Source organism: Pongo pygmaeus, chromosome 5 (genome assembly GCF_028885625.2).
Source record: "Pongo pygmaeus isolate AG05252 chromosome 5, NHGRI_mPonPyg2-v2.0_pri, whole genome shotgun sequence".
NCBI lineage: Eukaryota > Metazoa > Chordata > Mammalia > Primates > Hominidae > Pongo > Pongo pygmaeus.
The window spans coordinates 52,823,661-52,845,162 of NC_072378.2; positions in this window are offsets into that span (position 1 = coordinate 52,823,661).

A 21,502-nucleotide genomic window follows, 5' to 3' on the forward strand; every position below is an offset into this window, starting at 1 on the left:
TCCCTTGAGATCCATTCAAGTTGTTTCCTGTATCAATGATTCATTCTTTTTTATTGCTGAGTAGTACTCCATGACATGGATGTAACACAGTTTAACTGCTTCCCAGTTGAAGGACATTTGGGTTGTTTCCACTTTGGTGCTGTGTCCGGAATTGGTGGGTTCTTGGTCTCACTGACTTCAAGAATGAAGCCGCGGACCCTCGCGGTGAGTGTTACACCTCTTAAGGTGGCACATCTGCAGTTTGTTCCTTCTGATGTTCGGATGTGTTCGGAGTTTCTTCCTTCTGGTGGGTTCGTAGTCTCGCTGGCTCAGGAGTGAAGCTGCAGACATTTGCGGTGAGTGTTACAGCTCTGAAGGCAGTGCGTCTGGAGTTATTCGTTCCTCCTGGTGGGCTCGTGGTCTGGCTGGGCTCAGGAGTGAAGCTGCAGATCTTCGCGGTGAGTGTTACAGCTCATAAGAGCAGCATGGACCTAAAGAGTAAGCAGTAGCAAGATTTATTGCAAAGAGTGAAAGAACAAAGCTTCCACAGTGTGGAAGGGGACCCGAACGGGTTGCCAATTCTGGCTCAGGCAGCCTGCTTTTATTCTCTTATCTGGCCCCACCCACATCCTGCTGATTGGTAGAGCCGAGTGGCCTGTTTTGACAGGGCGCTGATTGGTGCGTTTACAATCCTTGAGCTAGATACAAAGGTTCTCTACATCGTCATCAGATTAGACACAGAGCTTCGACACAGGTTGTCCAAGGCCCCACCAGAGCAGCTAGATACAGAGTGTCGAGTGGTGCATTCACAAATCCTGAGCTAAACACAGGGTGCTGATTGGTGTGTTTACAAACCTTGAGCTAGATACAGAGTGCCGACTGGTGTGTTTACAATCCCTGAGCTAGACATAAAGGTTCTCCAAGGCCCCACCAGAGCAGCTAGATACAGAGTGTCCAGTGGTGCACTCACAAACCTTGAGCTAAACACAGGGTACTGATTGGTGTGTTTACAAACCTTGAGCTAGATATAGAGTGCCGATTGGTGCACTCACAATCCCTGAGCTAGACATAAAGGTTCTCCAAGGCCCCACCAGAGCAGCTAGATACAGAGTGTCGATTGGTGCACTCACAAACCTTGAGCTAAATACGGAGTGCCGATTGGTGCGTTTACAACCCCTGGGCTAGATATAAAGACTCTCCACGTCCTCACCAGACTCAGGGGCCCAGCTGGCTTCACCTAGTGGATCCCGCACCAGGGCTGCAGGTGGAGCTGCCTGCCAGTCCCCCGCCGTGGGCTCGCACTCCTCAGCCCTTGGGTGGTCGATGGGACTGGGCACGGTGGAGCAGGGGGCGGCGCTCGTCGGGGAGGCTCGGGCTGCACAGGAACCCACGGAGGTGGGGGAAGGCTCAGGCATGGTGGGCTGCAGTCCCGAGGCCTGCCCCGCGGGAAGGCAGCTAAGGCCCGGCGAGAAATCGAGCGCAGCGCTGGTGGGCTGGCACTGCTGGGGGACCCAGTATACCTTCCGCAGCCGCTGGCCCGGGTGCTAAGTCCCTCATTGCCCGGGGCCGGCAGGGCCCGCCGGGCCCGCCGGCTGCTCCAAGTGCGGGGCTGCTGAGCTCACGCCCACCTGGAACTCCAGCTGGCCCGCCAGCCCCGCCCGCAACCCCGGTTCCTGCTCCCACCTCTCCCTCCACACCTCCCTGCAAGTTGAGGGAGTGGGCTCCAGCCTTGGCCAGCCCAGAAAGGGGCTTCCACAGTGCAGTGGTGGGCTAAAGGGCTCCTCAAGTGCCGCCAAAATGGTAGCCCAGGCAGAGGAGGCACCGAGAGCGAGCGAGGGCTGTGAGGACTGCCAGCACGCTGTCACCTCTCAGTGCTATTATAAATAAAGCTATTAAAAATTCATGTAGATAACAAAACTAAACAAATGCTGGTTACAGCCCACTAAATTGATTTTATGGCCAATGAATGGGCATGACCTGCATTTTTGTTGTTGTTTTTTGAGACAAAGTCTCACTCTGTCACCCTGGCTGGAGTGCAGTGGGACAATCTCAGCTCACTGCAACCTCCACCTCCCAGGTTCAAGCAATTCTCATGCCTCAGTCTCCCAAGTAGCTGGGATTACAGGTGCCTGCCACCACACCCATCTAATTTTTGTATTTTTAGTAGAGATGGGGTTTTGCCATGTTGGCCAGGCTGGTCTCAAACTCCTGACCTCAGGCGATCCGCCTGCCTCGGCCTTCCAAAGTGCTGGGATTATAGGCATGAGTCACCACACCTGGCCTATGACTCGCAATTTTTAAAAAATGTTTTCAGTTACTTGGCCTTAGTAACCTTGTTCTCAAGCCACACTAGAGGTCTTGCTTTCCTCATACATGGCCCTTAGGCTCCCTGTTTCTGTACTCCTGTTCAGGCTGTGCTTTGTGCCAAAAATTCTCTCCCTGAAGCATTTTTGGCTATTGAAGTCTCACTTATTAATATAAGTTAGGAATGCTTTTGACTACAAACCACAGAAAAAGTTGACAAAAATATTTGATATCATTTGGATATTTGTCCCTGACCAAATCTCATGTTGAGTTTTAATCCCCAATGCTGGAGGTGGGGCCTGGTGGGAGGTGTTTTGATTATGGGGGTGGATCCTTCATGGCTTGGTGCTCTCTTTGTGACAGTGAGTTCTCGTGAGATTTGGTTTTTTAAAGGTGTGTGGTACCTTCCCCCCACCACTCTCTCTCTTGCTCTGTCCTGTGACCTGCTTGCTCCCCCTTTGCCTTTCTGCCATGATTGTGAGCTTCCTGAGGCCTCCATGGAAGCCAAGCAGATGCTAGCACCATGCTTCCAGTAAAGCCTGCAAAACCATGAGCCAATCAAACCTCTTTTCTTTATAAATTACCTAGTCTCAAGTATTTCTTTCTTTTCTTCTTTTTGAGACAGAGCCTCGCTCTGTTCCCCAGGCTGGAGTGCAGTGGTGCAATCTCAGCTCACTGTAACCTCCGCTTTCTGAGTTCAAGCAATTCTCCTGCCTTAGCCTCCCGAGTAACTGGGATTACAGGTGCCCGCCACCACACCCGGCTAATTTTTTAATTTTTAGTAGAGACAGGGTTTCGTCATGTTAGCCAGGCTGGTCTTGAACTCCTGACCTCAGGTGATCCGCCCACCTCGGCCTCCCAAAGTGCTGGGATTACAGACGTGAGCCACTGTGCCCGGCTGTATTTTTTTATAGCATTGCAAGAACAACCTAATACAGGAAAGAAAGAAAAGAAGAAAGAAAGGAAAGACAGAAGAAAGGAAGAAAAGAAGAAAGGAAGAAAGAAAGAGGAAGGAAGGAAGGAAGGAGAAAGAGGGAGGGATGGTGGGAAAAGAAGAGATTTTTCTTTTGCCATAACAAGTATTGCCTAGAGCAAGGGTCGACAACCTTTTCTATATCCAGAGAGTAAATATTTTATACTTTGCAGACTAAGCGGCAAAATTGAAGATGTTGTGTAGGCACTTATATAACAGAAAATAAAATCCTCCCTGTCCTATTTGCTTGAGGTGGGCATGCTTTGCATCCAGTTGCCTTCTGCTGCAGACAGTCTTGGAAGAAACAGCTTATCAGTCCAAGGAGGGGCCTGGCCAGCCAGGTGTGTAATAAATATTGCCAACCCCCCATGATTAGTTTCACTCTCCACCCCGGTAACATCCAGTGCCCTGTGCACCCTTCTCTACTCCTGGCAAGCCCAGCCACATCAATTTGGGCAGCTAACCAGAGACAAGGTGGCTTGCAGGGTCACCAACTCCTGGAGTGAGATTCCAGCACTCAGTGCCCAACAGCTGTCAACAATGGAGTCCCCAATATGTTGGTGGCAACCAGCTGGGCCCTTAGGCACTGCAGTGCATACCTGCCTACTGGCCTGGGGGCAAGTGCTGGAAGCAGAAGGGAAAGTAGGGGCAGAGGATGCCTTGGCTTAGTCTCTTGGCTCCCAGTGCTAGCCTGCTCAGGTGCACCCTGAGGCATATAAACAGATTTGCCATGGGGGCTGCAGTTTGCCAATCCTTGTTTACAGCAAGTAATTGCTAGTTATTGTTTGGGTAGCTTGAAGATATCAGGACTAACATCTCTGTGATTCTGTGATTCTCTTGGTCTTTCCCTCATGGTCTCAAGATAACTGCTTCAAATCCAACCTTAACATTTGCATTCAATTCAGGAGGGAGGATAAAATAGAAGGGACCATAGACTGTTTCCTTTACTAACAGATGTTTTTCCAGAGCCATGACCAGCAGATTCTCTTTATGTCGCATGGGCCAGAACTCGGTCCATGGCTTAATTCTCAATGTCTCTCAGAATGGTGATCTGCATGCCACGGCAGCATTGGGCTTCTGTGTTCCTCATTTAGCAGATAAAGCAGAAAAAAAGTTTATCTCTTTACTAATGATTCCTGCCAGTCCTGGTGGTCCAGTTCAAATGGTCCAGTTTGAGTTACATTCCCATCCCTGTGGCCAAGGGGATAAGAAACAGTGCTTGGCCAGCCTGGGTCTATTCCTTCCCCATAAGCCAGGGGATGTGATTGTCAGTGCTGTGGTGTGAGGGAGGGTGTGTTTCTAAAGGAAAATGTGCCAGGCAGAAACAAATATGTACTCCAGAAGGCAGTCAATATGGTTTTGCCAAATTAAATTGAAGTATGATAATGAAGTAGTTATACGCAAGATCTTAATGGATTCTTAAATACTGCTATCCTGGCAGCATTCTGGGCTGTATACAAAATAATTGATAGTATTTGCCTTCAGGAAGTATACAGCCAGCTGGGCACGGTGGCTCACACCTGTAATCCCAGCACTTTGGGTGGCTGAGGTGGGTGGATCACGAGGTCAGGAGATCGAGACCATCTTGGCTAACACAGTGAAACGCCATCTCTACTAAAAATACAAAAAACAAATTAGCCGGGCATGGTGGCATGCACCTGTAGTCCCAGTTACTTAGGAGGCTGAGGCAGGAGAATCACTTGAATCAAGGAAGCAGAGCTTGCAGTGAACTGAGATTGCACCACTGCACTCCAGCCTGGGCGACAGGGTGAGACTCCATCTCAAAAAAAAAAAAAAAAAAAAAAAAGTACACAGCCTGGAATAAACAATGGTTATTTAGCTAGAAATAATTATTTTGGTGACAAATGAAAAATATATGGCCGGGCACAGTGGTTCATACCTGTAATCCCAGCACTTTGGGAGGCCAAGGCAGGTGGATTGCTTGAGCTCAGGAGTTTGAGACCAGCCTGGGAAATGTGGCAAAACCCCATCTCTACAAAAAAACAAAAACAAAAAACAAAAATTAGTTGGGTGTGGTGGCATGTGCCTGTAGTCCCAGCTATTCAGGAGGCTGAGGTGGGATAGCACGAGCCCAGGAAGTTGAGGGTGCCATGAGCCATGATTGCGCCACTGCACTCCAGCCTGGGCAACAAAGCAAGACCCTGTCTTAAAAAAGAAAAAGAAAAATATATAGCATAGACAAAGCCATGAGATTCTGAAAAACAGGAACTCAGAAGTCAAAAGTATATTTTGCATAAACAAACTGAAACAGAGAAGATTTAAATGATGTATCTATAGGTGCACTGAAAGTCGTGATTCAGGTTGGGTCAAAATACAGAGCTCTTACCTGGGAAGGATCAATTAAACTTCCTGAGTTCATCCAGTTTGGAGTTTTTCGAATAGGCCTTTAGATGAGAGGTACTCTATCCTGGCAGACATAGGGAGTACCTACAGACCGTGATCATGTTTCACCTTGGCATGCTCAAAGCATCTGGCTAGACATTAGACATTTTCTGTGCCGGGCAAGACACATGCTATCTGCAGCCTGTTTGGGACTCGGCCATGAAAGAACCATTTCACAACCAGTGATACAATACATCCTTGATGACTCAAGACATTCTAGGTTTCTTCTTTTTCCTTTGCCAAGTTTAGACTAGGACAGAGGATGGGGTAAGTGGCAGTGGAAACCATAAGACAAAGAGTAGATAGTTGCTGGGTATGTCACATTAAGGCGGGGTTATTAAGTAGAGATGGTCAGAGGACTTGGTAATAACAAAACAAACAGCAGAAAATCCTCCTAATGTGTCCTATCCAGTTCAATGTTGTTTTTATTTAACAATTACCAAATTAAACCACTATGCCACAGCATGTAGAAATTCTCACTTGTCAGCCACAGTCAAAATCTCCTAAAAATTCAACAAGATTTGATTCAAAAAAATCACACACACTCCCTAAAATGCGGTTATACCCTCCTTACTAGAGACAATAATCAGGGTAAATAGCACAAACACCAATTCATATTTGCCATTAAATAATGCAAGAATCTTCCAGATTTCCATGATGCTGGGGATATGAGACTAAGAAGGAGGGAGTATTGAAGGGAGAGGCCCCTAGAGTGAATATAAGAAGCCCTTCAGTCTTCACTCAGGCACATCTGTGTGCTATCAGACCAGGTTCTTTAGCTTTCTGGATCTCAGTTTCCTCGTCTGTCAAATGACAAAGTGACTTCTAACATCTCTTCCGACTCTATTTTTAAAAATCTTTATGCCTATATTAAAAGCATTCTGAATGCTTTTAACTCTTTTGGTTATTGGCAACAGAAACTCGAGCTAGCTAAAGATCAAAAGAGATGTTTATTAGAAGCTCTAGTTTGCAAGGAATGGGACATTAGTAAATTTTCTTTGGCTCAAACAAGATCTAATTCTGTTCTTCCATCTCATTGTGCTGGGAGGAGCATGTAGGGTAGGGTGTGTGCAGGTGCAGGGGTCAAGGGTTGAGAAGGGATGCTATTCAAAGTATTTTTTTTTTAATTTATGAAGTATTTATTGATCATTCTTGGGTGTTTCTCGGAGAGGGGGATATGGCAGGGTCATAGGATAATAGTGGAGAGAAGGTCAGGAGATAAACACATGAACGAAGGTCTCTGGTTTTCCTAGGCAGAGGTCCCTGCGGCCTTCCGCAGTGTTTGTGTCCCTGGGTACTTGAGATTAGGGAGTGGTGATGACTCTTAAAGAGCATGCTGCCTTCAAGCATCTGTTTAACAAAGCACATCTTGCACCGCCCTTAATCCATTTAACCCTGAGTTGACACAGCACATGTTTCAGAGAGCACAGGGCTGGGGGAAAGGCCATAGATCAACAGCATCCCAAGGCAGAAGAATTTCTCCTAGTCAGAACAAAATGGAGTCTCCTATGCCCACCTCTTTCTACACAGACACAGCAACAATCTGATCTCTCCTTCCTTTCCCCACACTTCCCCCCCTTCTTTTCAACAAAACCGCCATCGTCATCATGGCCCGCTCCCTATGGTCGCTGTCTCTTTGGAGCTGTTGGGTACACCTCCCAGACAGGGCGGCCGGGCAGAGGCGCTCCTCACCTCCCAGACAGGGTGGCCGGGCAGAGGCGCTCCTCACCTCCCAGACAGGGTGGCCGGGCAGAGGCGCTCCTCACTTCCCAGACGGGGCGGCCTGGCAGAGACGCTCCTCACCGCCCAGATGGGGTGGCAGCCAGGCAGAGGCGCTCCTCACCTCCCAGACGGGGCGGCCGGGCAGAGGAGCTCCTCACTTCCCAGAGGGGGCGGCCGGGCAGAGGCGCTCCTCACTTCCCAGAGGGGGTGGCCGGGCAGAGGCACTCCTCACTTCCCAGATGGGGCGGCCGGGCAGAGACGCTCCTCACTTCCTCCCGGACGGGGTGGCAGCCAGGCAGAGGCGCTCCTCACCTCCCAGATGGGGCGGCCGGGCAGAGGCGCTCCTCACTTCCTCCCAGATGGGGTGGCGGCCAGGCAGAGGCGCTCCTCACCTCCCAGACAGGGCAGCCAGGGAGAGGTGCTCCTCATCTCCCAGACGGGGCAGCCGGGCATAGGTGCTCCTCACTTCCTCCCAGAAGGGGTGGCGGCCGGGCAGAGGCACTCCTCACCTCCCAGACGGGGCGGCCGGGCAGAGGCGCTCCTCACTTCCCAGACGTTGGGCGACTGGGCATAGGCGCTCCTCAATTCCCAGACGGGGCAGCCGGGCAGAGGCGCTCCTCACATCCCAGACGATGGGCGGCCGGGCAGAGACGTTCCTCACTTCCTATACAGGATGGCAGCCGGAGAGAGGCGCTCCTCACTTCCCAGATGGGGCGGCCGGGCAGCGGGGCTCCTCACATCCCAGACGATGGGCAGCCAGGCAGAGACGCTCCTCACTTCCTAGACGGGGTGGCGGCGGGGCAGAGGCTGTAATCTTAGCACTTTAAGAGGCCAAGGCAGGAGGCTGGTAGGTGGAGGTTGTAGCGAGCCAAGATCACGCCACTGCACTCCAGCCTGAGCACCATTGAGCATTGAGTGAGCGAGACTCCGTCTGCAATCCCAGCACCTCGGGAGGCCGAGGCAGGCAGATCACTCGAGGCCAGGAGCTGGAGACCAGCCCAGTCAACACGGCGAAACCCCGTCTCCACCAAAAATACAAAAACCATTCAGGTGTGGCGGCGCTCCTGCAATCCCAGGCACTCGGCAGGCCGAGGCAGGAGAGTCACAGGAGCCTGAGGCAGGGAGGTTGCAGCGAGCCCAGATCACGGCAGTACAGTCCAGCTTCGGCAACAGAGGGAGACCAAAAAAAGAAGGAGATTTTTCATGTGTCTGTTGGCTGCATAAATGTCTTCCTCATCATCACTGGCCATCAGAGAAATGCAAATCAAAACCACAATGAGATACCATCTCACACCAGTTACAATGGCAATCATTAAAAAGTCAGGAAACAACAGGTGCTGGAGAGGATGTGGAGAAATAGGAACACTTTTACACTGTTGGTGGGACTGTAAACTAGTTCAACCATTGTGGAAGTCAGTGTGGTGATTCCTCAGGGATCTTGAACTAGAAATACCATTTGACCCACCCATCCCATTACTGGGTATATACCCAAAGGATTATAAATCATGCTGCTATAAAGACACACGCACACATATGTTTATTGCGGCACTATTCACAATAGCAAAGACTTGGAACCAACCCAAATGTCCAACAATGATAGAGTGGATTAAGAAAATGTGGCACATATACACCACGGAATACTATGCAGCCATAAAAAATGATGAGTTCATGTCCTCTTTAGGGACATGCATGAAGCTGGAAACCATAATTCTCAGCAAACTATCACAAGGACAAAAACCCAAACACTGCATGTTCTCACTCATAGGTGGGAATTGAACAATGAGAACATATGGACGCAGGAAGGGGAATATCACACACCCGGGCCTGTTGTGGGATGGGGGGAGGGGGAAGGGATTGCATTAGGAGATATACCTAATGTTAAATGATGAGTTGATGGGTGCAGCACACCAACATGGCACATGTATACGTATGTAACTAAGCTGCACATTGTGCACATGTACCCTAAAACTTAAAGTATAATTTAAAAAAAAAAAGAAGGAGAGAGAGACCGAAGAAAGGAGGGAGACGGAGAGGGGGAGGGGGAGGGGGAGGGGGAGGGAGACTATTCAAAGTATTTAACAACTGCTATAACTACAAAGATGCATACCAGGGGAACATTAGTCTGGGTGAAAGGGTTTGGGAGTTGGTGAAATGGTCAGAGGAGGCAGTGAAGGAGAATGGATAAAACAAATAGCTCTTCTCCTTTCTGGTTCTTTGCCTCCAATAAACAAGAATATGGGTACTTCAATACATTAGCTCAACACATAAAGATACGTGGGCATGTAATGGAAGTCAAGGGCAGAGATACAGCCAGCTTGCCAGAATGAATGGAAGCAGGGCTTGAATGTCCCTAAGACTTTAGATTCATCTCTTGTAGCTGCTCTTCTCTTTAGAACTAGTTCACTCTCTTATCTCTGTCATCTGCTGAGACAAGTTTCACTTGGTCTTCCAGTTAGCATGCTGCCAACATCGCCTGAGTTTACTTTTTGTTGTTGTTGTTCAAAATATCACATAGCAAGGATGAACCTAATCCAAATTCCTCTTGAAGGGGATCTAATTGGCAAAGCTTGGGTCAGGTACACTTACTTGGACAGTCTAACTGTGACAAGGCTGGAATCCTATTGATATTACTATGTGGATGGTGGCATAGGAGGGATATTGACAGTTTTAACAATCGGTATGGTGTGGGCAGAACCATTGAGAATGGACACAAGCCATTAACAATCCACTGGTTCCAGAGCCAGACCAGGGCATTCTAGCTAAATATCAGCCTGGGATGAGGAAAAAAGAGGACCAATTTTCAGAAAATGGAGAATAATTGTTGTGAATTGAGCAGTAATCCAAGAGTATAGGAAAGAATACAAGAGTACATTAGAGAGTATAAGAAAGAAACAGTCAACCCTTTTAAAAAATGAAGTAATAATGTTCCTGGAAACTTTTTAGCAATTAGAGGGATTAAGTGCCATTTTGGTTTTTATTTGATTATAGGTAAGAGTTCCATACAATAGTGTGCTATGCAAATAATAAAGGAAAAATACAGCATAAGATAACTCTTACACTCTGCCCCCAGTTTTCACACTGATTGGAGAAGTCAGACACAGTGAACATTTACAGAACTAAGCATTTAATTGTATAGCCTACATAGCGAGTGTCCTAGGAGTCAGAAAAAAGTTTCCTGTGGCTAGTCAGGGACGCCTTCAGGGAGCAGCTGAGGTTGCTTTCTACAGCTCCTTTCAGCATAAAGATTTTCCAAATTCTATGGATTAATAAAGAGACAATCCTCCATTTGGATTTTGAAGGATGTACTCTAAAGGTCTGGGAGAGTCTTCTAAGTCAAGGATGGGAATGCAAAAACTTTTGCTAAAAGTTAAACACCAGTCTTCTGAATAAAGTACGGATGCATCCTACAAAACGGATGAAGCTTGAAAACGTTATGCTAAGTGGAAACAGACACAAAAGCCACATATTATATGATTCCATTTGTATGAAATATCCATAATAGGCAAACTCACAGACACAGAAACATAGTGGTTCCCAGGAGCTAGGGGGAACAGGGAATGCAGAGTGACTGCTAATGGATGTGGGGTTTCTTTTGAGGATGACAAAAACATTCTGGAATTAGATAATGATAACCATTGTACAACCTTCTAATTATACCAAAACCCACTTGATTAGACGCTTAAAAAATGGTGAATTTTGGCTGGGCATGGTGGCTCATGCCTGTAATCCCAGTACTTTAGGAGGCCAAGGTGGGAGGATCACTTGACACAGGAGTTTAAGACCAGCCTGGTTAACACAGCAAGACTTCATCTCTGTGAACAAATTAGCTGGGTGTGGTAGTGTGCACCTCTAGTTCTAGGTACTCATGAGGCTAAGATGGGAGGATCCCTTGAGCCCCAGATGTCAAAGCTGCAGTGAGCTATGATTGTGCCACTGTACTCCAGCCTGGGCGACAAAGTGAGACTCTGTCTCTAAAAAGAAAAAAGACAGGTGAATTTTATGGTATGTGAATTATAACTCCATAGAAACCAACATGGGAAACCCCGTCTCTACTGAAAATACAAAATTAGCCGGGTGTGGTGGCGCGTGCCTGTAATCACAGCTACTCGGGAGGCTGAGGTGGTAGAATCACTTGAACCTGAGAGGCAGAGGTTGCAGTGAGCCAAGATCGTGCCATTGCACTCCAACCTGGGCAACAAGAGTGAAATTCTGTTTCCAAAAAAAAAAATAATAATAGCTGGGCATGGTGGCTGAGACAGGAGAATCGCTTGTACCTAGGAGGCAGAGGTTGCAGTGAGCCAAGATCATGCCATTGCACTCCAGCCTGGGCAACAAGAGCAAAACTCCATCTCAAAAAAAAAGAAATAACTTCTTTGGGCTGGGCGCAGTGGCTCACACCTGTAATCCCAGTACTTTGGGAGGCTGAGGTAGGTGGATCACAAGGTCAGAAGATCGAGACCATATTGGCTAACACGGTGAAACCCCATCTTTACTAAAACTACAAAAAATTAGCCTGGCGTGGCTGCACACGCCTGTAGTCCTACCTACTCGGGAGGCTGAGGCAGGAGAATCGTTTGAACCTGGGAGGCAGAGGTTACAGTGAGCCGAGATCGCGCCACTGCACTCCAGCCTGGGCGACAGAGTGAGACTCTGTCTCAAAAAAAAAAAAGAAATAACTTCTTTGTCATTTGTCCTCTTTTCTTACCCTCTATACCTGTACTTGTCCTACGCTATGCTATGAATGTCCACTAACAACCTCCTCATCTATCATACCAGACCAAAACTCGCCCCAGTCTTCAGTTGCAGCTGAGTGTTTTCCCTGGTGACCCCATAGATACCTCAAATAAAACATGACCAAAATGAAACTGCAATTTTTGAATCAAATCTCCTTTTCCTCCTCTACTTCCTCTGTTAGTTGGTAATTTCCCTAACCACCAGTCACTTAGTCCTTCTATGTGCAGGTAATTCTTCATCTCATTTATTCATTTGTTTGTTTATACATTTAGCTAACTTTTTAAAAGACTTGTATCTACCAGGCAGTGTGCTTTGTCCTGGGAGCATAGCCATGAACAAGATTCACATGGTTTTAGCTGTCATGGAGAAGGCTTTAATAAGAAATTCCAATATAGTGAGATGAAAAACTACAACATGGAAAATACGGAAATCTATGTGAATGCACAGCATAGGATCCAGCTTCCTACCTATAATTAGCCACCAAATGCTACTGACTTTGCCTTTAATTATGAATACCTCTTGGATCTGGTGTTTGCTCTTCAGCCACAGTAACCTTGCCTTCCTTCAAGCTCTTAGCATCTCGCACCTACAACTGCTTTCTAACGAGTGTCCTTGTCCCAGTTTCTCATGCCTGGAGCCTTGCTAAGTCTCAGATCCTCCTCCCACACTGCTGCCAGAAAGGTTTTTCAAAAACAAAATATCTCTTCATGTGAATTCCCTGCTTATAATTTTTTATCTCCAATAGCAAGCAACCCAGCACCTGAGGGCTATAACTTGCTCCCATCAGAGCAGAGGTCCACATCAATAGAGCTTGAGGACATCAAGGGGGTTTATCCTTCTTCCCCAGCTCTGGTGGAAAATCAATGTGTAGTTCAAGTTCCTTCTCAGGATATGCAAAGTCCTTCAAAATGTGAGCCCTGCTTACTTCTCCAGTCTCATATCTTGCGATGGTTCCTCCCATTTGGTAGGATAGATTTTCTTTCTCTTTAACCTTCCCCAGCCTCCATGGTTTGCACATCACCAAGCTGAGAATGCTCTCTAAGGCAGAGAAGTTGACAGATTTTCTTTTAATATCATAAGTTATCAGGTGGCTAAACTAGACCACATGAAAGGCCTGATGATCTTTTTCAGATATTTGAGCCTAAGGCCAGTTCATGGGCTCTATCCCCGCACCTACTTGATTTGAATCTCCTGACCCAGTCCAGTAGTGGCAGTGGATGAAATTGAGTGACTTAAAATGTACCTAAGACTGAACATAAGAAGAGGCCAGGAGCAGTGGTTCACACTTGTAATTCCAGCACTTTAGGAGGCTGAGGTGAGAGGGTTGTTTGAGGCCAGGAGTTTGAACCCAGACTGGGCAACATATGGTGACCTCATTTGTACAAAAAGTTAACCAGATATGCTGGTATGTGCCTGTAGTCCTAGCTACTCGGGAGGCTGAGGCAGGAGGACTGCTTGAGCCCAGGAGTTCAAGGCTGTAGTGAGCTGTGATTGTGCCACTGCACCCCAGCCTGGGCAACAGAAAGAGATCCTATCTCTAAACAAAACAAAAAAAAGAGAGAGAGAGAGAGAAGAGAAGGGAAGGAAGGGGAAAGGGAATGGCAAGAGGAGGAAGAGGAAGAAAGAAGAAGAAGGAGGAGGAGGAGAAGGAGGAGGAGGACAACGACACACTGGGCAGAGCTGGGAGTGGAGGGAATGAAAACATTTAAATGGGCCAAAGAAATGGGGAAGGAGAGAGGAAGCAGAGAGCCCAGAGGGGAGATGACTCTCCTGTCCTTGCTTACACAAGGTGCTGACCACACAGCCACTGCGAAAGTTGATACTAAATCTTGGTGCTAGTTGGAGGAACTGGTAGGTTGAGTGAAACAGGAAGGGGAGCTGCTCCTAAATATCTATTCCCCTGAGGATTTTATATGAGTCAGAGCATGCCATGGGAACTCAAAGTAAAGGACTGTGTTTACTTTCTTTTATACTCCATGTGTGTGATGAAGTGACTAACAAACTATTTGGTCACGGACTGTATATCTCTCTCTTCCATGCTGAGGGGTATAAGTGGGTGTTGCACCCATGATTTTTTTCCTGTAAGTGTCATACTGCTGTGTGCCTCTGTGCTTTTGCACCTGCTATTCCTCAGCCCTGAATGCTTTCCTCCCCTGTTGTCTGCTTATTAGTCTCAGCCTTCATGACTCACCCTAAGCTTTTGCTGACCCTCCCAACACTAAAAAGCTTGGTAACTAGAGAGCTAGGTGCGCCTCTTCTGTTTTTTTCATAGTGTGTAGTGTACCTTTCTTGTAGCCCTTGTAACACTGCATTGTCATCATTTCTTTAAATATGTCTTCACCACTAGATCAGAGAGTGAAGGTTGCACCATGTTCATTTCTTTGTCCTGAGATCTTAGCAAAGTGCTTTTAGCACCTAGGTGGCTTTCAATAAATATATTCTGAATGGATGAAATAATTAATAATAGAATATTGCGTACTGAGCAATAGCCATGTGTCCCCTTTGTCCCCAGACTAAATTTTATTTAGTGTCTTCATGGCATTGTAATAAGGTACTTCCCTTCTGACCTAAACGATTTGCTGACCCCTTGTCAGAAATGTGGAGGGATCAGGGCTAATTGGATTTGTCCAAAGAGAAAGAGAGAGAGATTTAAAGCAGTCAGGCCTCATCCTGCTGCAGTGTTTGCTGGACTCAATCTCAATAGAATTGCATCCGCTGGCACAATTCTTTTCCAGTCCTGATTTAATAGAGGGGACAAGAGATGTCAAATGCACCATTAAAGAGAAGCATAGGTGGAAGGGAGACTGCTCAGATCTAACGCTGCTAGTCAAAGGACCAGATGTACCCATTAGTGGCTGTTAAAATGGGGCTCATTGCCTATTACATTTAGTGTCCCCTCCAAGAATCTCAGGTTCCTGGAAGTCTGAGCACGCCAAGACTGACCTCCCTGCCACCCACGCCTGCTGTACCACAGATGATGAACTGACTCTGACAGTTTTTGGTTGCCTGTAGCAGGTTACCTCTTTTAACATCTAATTTAAAAGAGAATAAATATTTGTTGTTGTTATGAGCTCAGAAGCACAGGGTGTTCACAAAGCACCCCACACATCACCATCACAATTGCTTTAATTAACTTTACTGTATTTTTGTTGTATAATAATCTATAACTAATTATAGCCCATTAGAATTGTATGTACATACTGAGCAATTAGCGACAGCCATTTACATATGTATTTATTTTATAAAGAATATTTGGAAAATATTGGAAATTATTTTTTAAATGTTCTCCTGGAAATGTCATTATAAATGTACAGCTTCTTTCTCTTTTCTTTATTTTTTTCTTTTTCTGCAGTGCAAAATAAGAAAAAATAAAAAATAAAAAAAAAAAAAGATCACTTGGCTGGGCATGGTGGCTCACACCTGCAATCCCAGCACTATGGGAGGCCAAGGCAGGCAGATCACCCGAGGTCAGGAGTTCAAGAACAGCCTGGCTAACATGGTGAAACCCTGTTTCTACTAAAAATACAAAAGTTAGCTGGGCATGGTGGCACACTCTTGTAATTCTAGCTGCTTAGGAGGCTGAGGCAGGAGAATCACTTGAACCCAAGAGGCGGAGACTGCAGTGAGCCGAGATCGTGCCACTGCACTCCAGCCTGTGCGACAGTGAGACTCTGTCTCAAAGAAAAAAAAAATTGGATCACATTGCACTATAACCTGCTCTGTTTTACTAAACCATAGAACCACAGACTGCATATTTCTCTGTACCATACAGTCTATGTGATTTTTGAAGACTGCACAGTATTTCACATCATGCATAGACCCTAGTTAATTTAGTCAGTCCTCAGTCATCATACCTTATTGCAGGGAATACTTACTTTGTAAGCCTCCTGCTGGAACTTCCCCTTGACATTGCCAGGATTTGAAGGCTCTGGTCAAAACCCCCAGGCTGTCAGATGATTTTTGGAGGCTACCAGGAATGTTCAGGGAGAAAGACACAATAAAGCTGGCTTTCACACTCAGAGTAGCTTCCAGGGTTCTTCCTGGATGTCCTCAGGGCTGGAGGATCCCAGGCTAGTGGGAAGGATAATCAGAGAATTTTAATTTAATTGAGAGGGAGAACAAAGGAGAATTTTACTTTAGTTTGAACTATTCAGGATACTTCTTCAGTATGTCAAATTCTTGCAACTCAGTTTACTTCAGTTTTTTGTTTGCTTTTTAAGACAGTCTTACTCTGTCGCTCAGGCTGGAGTACAGTGGCGCAGTCTCGGCTGGCTGCAACATCTGCCTCCTGGGTTCAAGTGATTCTCCTGCCTCAGCCTCCTGAGGAGCTGGAATTACAGGCATGCCCCACCACGCCAGGCTAATTTTTTGTATTTTTAGTAGAGACGGGGTTTCACCATGTTGGTCAGGCTGGTCTTGAACTCCTGACCTTGTGCTCCACCCGCCTCGGCCTCCCAAAGTGCTGGGATTACAGGCATGAGCCACCACGCCTGGCCAGTTTACTTCAGTTTAATTCAATTTGACAATTTAAAAAATTGAGCGGTCCATTACTGTAGCACTGCTTGCTGGGACCAGAATTAACCCCTGCTCATTCTTTTCCCTTCTCTCTCCCTTCCTCTCAGATTGGAAGACATGCTTCTCCTTAACTGCTTCTTCTTGTCCTCCTTGTTTCCACCCCTGGGGCATGTTTTCTTCTTCTGGTACATTTGTAGGTAATTCTAACCTTCCCTAAGGGTTCTATAGTAAATGATGATGGACTCCTGGACTAAGTGGATTCTCAATGTGCCAAGAATTTACATTATTTGGTTCATACATTTAACAAATATATTTTGAACACATACTATTTGCTACGTCATATGGGTAGGACAATGATTATCATGCATACAAACCTCTCTCCATAGGAGCTTACAGTCTAGTGGAGGAGCCAAAGAAGTAAAAAGAGATTTGCAAAATGAAAGTATCACAAGAGAGGTCAACTCAAGATGCTATTTCCCATCAGACCAGAAGTCACCCTTGACTAAAACCACAACTTTAAACTTGGCCCAACATCCAGTGCCTTGTCCCCAGGGGTGCAAATATGGACTGGAAAGGACCCCAATTTATCTGCCCTGCCCTGAGGTCTGGGCTGGGATATAGCCCAGGTCTCATCTATCCTGAGGAGCCTTCCAAATGGACACATGGGCAGCCAGTTCTGGCCCCCTGACTTACTCCTCTGTAGTGAAAACAGACTCAGTAAACACAAGCTGAATTAAACTGACCAACTGTTGCATTGATTTTTTTTTCTTTTTAGATCATTAAAACCCTGAAACCAAGGCAGAGTCAAGCATGAATAATGCAATTGCTACTCATCTTGTCCAAGATTGCCGTTTTCACCATTTTAAATCCTATTTAAAGAAAGAGAGAGCTAAGTATCCCTGAGAAAGGCTTCAACTAAAGAGCTATGGACAGGGACACTCTGTCACTTCCTGGGATTTTGACCCCCAGCTGTCCAACAGAGGAGGGTCTGTGCCTTTGCTCATTAGCCTAACTTAGATGACAGGTGAGAGACTGAAATGAGCTATAGGGAGTTGTCCACTTCCAGGCTGCTATCAGTATACCAGCTGGGGTGTGGCAAAGTCCAGAGGTTCAAGCCTCAGTTTTTCATCCTGGGTGAGTTCACATGGCTTTCCTTTTCTAGTCCTAAGCCTGAGAAATTTCTCTCCAAAATCTTCTTTTAGAACACAGTCCAGATTGAATTGAAGTTGGGCAGAGTAAAAAATGTTTACTTCTGGTTGGGCACAGTGGCTCACACCTGTAATCCCAGCACTATGAGAGGCTGAGGTGGGTGGATCATTTGAGGTCAGGAGTTCAAGACCAGCCTGGCCAACACGGTGAAACCCCATCTCTACTAAAAATACAAAAATTAGCTGGGTGTGGTGACGGGCGTCTGTAATCCCAGCTGCTTGGGAGGCCAAAGGAGGAGAATTGTTTGAGCCTAGGAGGCGGAGGTTGTAGTGAGCTGAGATCGCACCACTGCACATCAGCCTGGTGACAGAGTGAGACCCTGTCTCAAAAAAATAAAAAAAAAAAGAAAAGAAAAGAAAAAAAAATGTTAACTTCTCGAAACTTCTGATATCAGTCTGAAGTTCAATCTTTCTGATTTTCCCAGTGCTCAGGAATTGCCTACCTCCCTCTCTCCCCCAGGATAAAATGACTGAGAATCAGGAGCAAAGTGGATAGAAAAAACAAAATTGTCAGACCCTTTAAAGAGGAGGGAAACCAAGTCCACTTACCCTAAGGCTTTTTAGTTGCAAATTTCTGCTGGAGAATAAGGAAAGGCCTTGTGTTTTGATATCTATACTTTTATTTGCTGTTAAATTACCATGATCCAATTACACACTGTATTTCCTAAATCTGGGTTTTGTTTAGGAACAGGTGTTAAAACAAACACTTACACACATCAAATGTTGTTGAACTGTAGGAATTCATATTACTTTATTAATACTATTCAGCCATACAAAATGAAATCCTTTGCACCAACAGGGATGGAACTGGAGGTCATTATGTTAAGTAAAATAAACCAGGCACAGAGAGACAAATACCATATGATCTCATTCATGTGTGGGAACTTAAAAAGTTGATTTCATGGAGGTACGGAGTAGAATGATGGTTATCAGGGTCTGGAAAGGGAGGGGGAAGTGAAGAGAGGTTGGTTAATAAGTACAAACATACAGTTAGGTAGAAGGAGTGAGTTCCAGTGTTCAATAGTACAGAAGGGTGACTATAATGAACAACAATATATTATATATTTCAAAACAGCTGGAAGAGAATATTTGAAGTGTTCCCAACACCAATAAGTGATAATGGTGGCTCACGCCTATAATCCCAGCATTGTGGGAGGCCACAGCAGGAGGATCGCTTGAGCCTGGGAGTTTGAGACCAGCCTGGGCAACATCGTGAAACCCGGTCTCTACAAAAAAATACAAAAAATTAGTCAGGCATGGTGGTGTGCACCTGTAGTCCCAGCTACTTGAGAGGCTGAGGTGGGGGGATCACCTGAGCCCAGAAGGTTGAGGCTGCAGTGAGCTATGATCGTGCCACTGCACTCCAGCCTGGGCGACAGAGTGAGACCCTGTCTCAAAAAAATAAAAATAAAAAGTACATTGAAATAAAAAAATTAATTTAAAAATGTTTTTAAAAAGATAGATGTTTGAGGTGATGGGTACCCTAAATACCCTGATTTGATCATTACATATTGTATGCATATGTCATAAATTTACATGTACCATTATTAGTATCAATTAAAATTTTTAAAATAAATAAATTAGATAAGACTTTTAAAATAATGCTCAGTCCTTTTATCATTTATTCTTATAGCTTGCCATCTGAAACTCTTCAACTAGGAACTAGTTACATTAGAGAATGAGAGATCAGATATAAGGCCTCAAAACCTCACATGTGCCCAGGGCTTACTGAGGGCCCAGGAGCAATTTCTACATCTTCTCTTTTTTGTCTACATGGGTTAATTTATTTGCTCCCTGAATTGTTATTATTATAAGTAAACAAAAAGGAAAAAATGACATGGGCAATTCCTAATGAAAATCAAATTAGCTTTAGTGAGCCCCTACCATTCCACCATTAAATGGATAAAATAGACAGACAGTACAAGAAAATCATGATTTTTATTTTTAATCTGACTCAACCACAGTTCTTTAGCATCCTGTATGTGAAATTAGTATCATGGTTACTTCTCCCAGTTGGCCATTTGGCAGGGGATCTAAATAGAAAAACTAAGTATGGATGGCTATCTGATCATGGAATGTCAAGGAATGATGGATTTGACTTTACGGTAAAAAAATACAGACATTCAAGTTTCCCCAAATTCTTCCTATGTAGTCCACTGGGATAGTATATCTTTGCTGCAAGTAGAAAGTATTGAAACAAAGATCCCATAAACAACCACCTAAGCTGGGCACAGTGGCTCACACCTGTAATCCCAGCACTCTGGGAGGCTGAAGAGGGCGGATCACCTGAGGTCAGGAGTTCGAGACCAGCCTGCCCAACATGGCGAAACCCCGTCTCTACTAAAAATACAAAAAAATAGCAGGGTGTGGTGGTGGGCGCCTGTAATCCCAGCTACTCAGGAGGCTGAGGCAGGGAGAATTGCTTGAACCCGGGAGGCGGAGGTTGTAGTGAGCCGAGATTGCGCCATCACACTCCAACCTGGGCAACAAGAGTGAAACTCCGTCTCAAAAAAAAACCCACTTAAATGAAGTCATTGTCTTTTCACCCATTTAATCAGGCCTTCATTATATGATATGTGGGTACAATTATTTTTGTGTTAGAGATAAGGATTCTGAAGTATAGAAAAGTTAAGTTACTGGCCAGGCATGGTGCCTCATGCCTGTAATCCCAGCACTTTGGGACCAACATGGCAAAACCGCATCTCTACTAAAAATACAAAAAATTAGCCGGGTGTGGCGGTGTGTGCCTGTAATTCCAGACACTTGAGAGGCTGAGGCACGAGAATCACTTAAACCCGAGAGGCCAAGGTTGCAGCGAGCCGAGATCATGCCACTGCACTCCAGCCTGGGCGACAGAGTGAGACTGTCTCCAAAAAAGAAAAAAAAAAAAAAGAAGGAAGAAGAAAAGTTAAGTTACCTACTGAACGCTCTTACTCCCAAGGCCACACTTTTAACCACTATGCAAAGTGCCTCTCCTTTTCTCTGCCAAGATAGTGAAGAAATTAATAGTCCTCAGTCCTTTCATAAGATGTAAAAAGAAAACAAAAATAGTAGAGCTTTTAAATAACTCTTCACTGTAGCAGTTTTCACAAATAGGTCTACTTTTAGTATAAACCAGTATGTATACCAGAATGTTCCAGGCAAGTGGTTTTAACTATTTCACACTTCCATTTCTCCATGTTACAATAAGACTACCAGTTTTTACCCCTTTCCTACTTCATTTAAGTGTATGAAGTTGAGTAATATGATGTCATCAAACATACTTTGAGCTTCTTGGAAAAGTGATACTATGTAAACACAAAGTGGAGGGTTTATAAAAACAGTGTCAGTGTGGTATGTATCCAACGTAAAATAGATCAAATTATTTTATTAGAGATTTGGACAAAAATAGCTCTTTAATCTTATCTATTTTTTTCATCATTTTGCATATTACCTGTGTCTGTGGCTTTCAAGGGCAACCTGAAAGGGAACTAGGTCTGATACGTGTTGATTGGATTCGCAGTTTAGCATTCTCCTTATTGAGGAAATACTGCAGTATCCAAGATCTTGGCTGTTTTCAGGTTTTGGAAAAATCTCAGGTCAAAATTTTGTTGCCAGATGGGATTATTACATAGAGGAAAGTTGGCTGTGAATTTCCATATACCAAAGGCCATCCTAACTGTCT